A 2,629-nucleotide genomic window follows, 5' to 3' on the forward strand; every position below is an offset into this window, starting at 1 on the left:
TCTTGAAGTAAAAATCAACTGACCCAAATTGAATTTTCGGGCACTAAATTGGGCCAGCAAACGGAGTCCTTTGCTATTTCCTTCCCTACTGCATGGCGGCCTTCTGAATCCAGACCACGTCCGACTTTGGGTGGCTTTCCGAACCCGGCTAGGAATCGTCGCGAACATGCTCGATATAAGGTCGGCATCCCTACTAGTCCCCAGGCACGGCGCGGATACCACCGTGCACGCCCTCCGCGCGCTCGCAATGGGAGTAATCCACATGGCGGACGACGAGACAGCCTCCGGGGGCATGACCGCGGTCGCCTCCCGAATCGCCTCCATCTGCGCAATGATCAGTGGCCACGGGGCACCTGGTACTGCAGCCCTGAGCGCCAGGCGAGTCGCTGCCGTTTCGGCCATGATCGACGAGGTCGCCCAGGGAAGGAGGAGGAAGACGACGAGGAAGCGGCGCATGGGCAACTCCCGCTGCTACGAGGAGGTGTGCACGCTCGGCGGGGGCACGTTCGGCGACGTCTTCAAGGCGCGGCACCGCGCCACCGGCCAGACCGTCGCCGTGAAGGCTCTCCGCTGCGAAGGGTCCGACTCCAAACACGCCGTCGGTGAGCTCCTTCGGGAGGCCTGCATCATGGCGGCATGCGGCTGCCACCCCTCCCTCGTCGCCCTGCGCGGCGTCGTGCGCACACCGCGCGACACCAAGGGGCGCAGGGACTACTTCCTCGTCATGGAATTCGCCGGGCCGAGCCTGCGGAAGGTCCTCAACAAGCGAATCCGCCTCGGCCGCCGGATGTTCTCGGAGAGGGACGTGCGCTCCATCGTGCTGCAGCTGCTAGCCGGCGCGGAGGCGATGCACACGCACGGCATCATGCGCCGCGACATCAAGCCTGAGAACATCCTCGTGGTCCAGAAGGGCGGCAGCATCGTCGTCAAGATCGGGGACTACGGGGCGGCGATGTCCACGGCCGAGCGGGACCACGAGAAGTATTGGGCTGCCGGGACTTGGGTTTACAGCGCGCCGGAGATGCTGCTGGAGGAGCCCGGCTACGACACGCGCGTCGACCTGTGGTCCATCGGCTGCGTGATGGCGGAGCTCCTCACCGGGAACAAGCTGTTCCCAGGGGACGGCATAGACGAGCTGCTCTACAAGATCTTCGATCTGCTCGGCACGCCAGGCGAGAGAGAGTCGGGGCCTGCCTTCAGTTCGCCGGGACACGAGGTACATGCACAGCAATGGCGAGCGCACCAACGGCTGCGCAAGCTGTTCCCCGAGAAGCTGCTTTCCAAGGAAGGGTTCGAGGTCCTCCAGGGGGCTCCTCACGTCCAATCCATCCAGGCGGCTGGATGCTGCCGCCGCGCACCGGCTTCCGTGGTTCACCGACACCGGTGGCATGCCGGTTGCCGCTGTTCCGGAGACTGGCGCCCCGAGGCCCCAGCTCTGCCCTCTGAAGCCGCTGAGCTCTGGACGTCGATATCTCCCGACCGTTCGGTCTGGGACACTTCCTGGCCGAACGAGTCGTTCGGTACCTGGTGATCGATCCGTCGAACGGGACGTCCTGTGCTACGCATTTTGCGTCGACTAATCGGGTGTTCGCACGACCGGGCCGGCCCACCAACCCGCTCTTTGTTTCGCTTCCTTTCGCGCGCGACAAAAAAAGCTGAAATTAAACACGTAGTACCAGGAATTGATCCCACCACCACACACTAAAATGGCGAGCCATTAGCCACTGCACCACACACCATAAACTGTACATAATGGTGCGATACCTATAAGAACAGACAGCAGCGTTGATATTTGGAAAACATTTTGAAACCATTTCAAAAATTGCGAGCAGTTTTCAAATGCCGCATTTTTTTTGAAAAAGTGAAGATGTTTTGTAATTCTGATTTTAAAATGAAACGCGAACAAAATAATATTTTAAAAGTGAAATATTTTCGAGAATTGGGAATTTTTTTTGAAATTCCAAGACAAAATTTGAAAACACAAACATATTTTGAAAAATGTGAAAACAAGAACATTTTATGAAATTGGTGATTTTTTTTGAAATAGAACAATTTCAAAACTCCTGAAAAAAATGAAAACATGCACATTTTTTAAATTTGTGAACAATTTTTGAAAAACGGGAATATGTTTTCAACTACCCGAACATTTTTTGAAAATTACAAAAAAAATTTGAAACTAAACAATTTCGAAACTCCTGAAAAAATGAAAATGTCCACATTTTTAAAATTTGTGAACAATTTTTCAAAATGGGAACATGAACCACCCGAACAGTTTTTGAAATTTGTGAACAAAAAATTGGAAGTGAACAATTTCGAAACTCAAAAATGAAACTGTGCACATTTTTTGAAATTTGCGCACAATTTATTTTAAATGGGAACATGTTTTGAACTGCCCGAACATTTTTTGAAATTTTTAAACAGAAATTTGAAACTGAACATTTTGGAAACTCCTGAAAAATGAAAACATGCGCATTTTTTATTGAAATTTGCGAACAATGTTTTTAAAACGAGAACAATTTTTAAAACTAGAAAAATATTTGAAAAATGGAACATTTTCTGAATTTATGATCAAAACTTGAACTCACAAACAATTTTTAAAATTTGAACATTTTTGTTTTTTCGAACATTT

At 50.8% G+C, this 2,629-nt stretch overlaps 1 pseudogene; it reads left to right on the top strand.

Moving 5' to 3' along the window:
- The first annotated feature begins 224 nt into the window (after positions 1-224).
- On the top strand, positions 225-1,939 carry LOC123050167 (putative cyclin-dependent kinase F-2; annotated as a pseudogene).
- The last annotated feature ends 690 nt before the right edge of the window (positions 1,940-2,629 follow it).

The sequence above is a fragment of the Triticum aestivum genome, chromosome 2D (genome assembly GCF_018294505.1).
Source record: "Triticum aestivum cultivar Chinese Spring chromosome 2D, IWGSC CS RefSeq v2.1, whole genome shotgun sequence".
NCBI lineage: Eukaryota > Viridiplantae > Streptophyta > Magnoliopsida > Poales > Poaceae > Triticum > Triticum aestivum.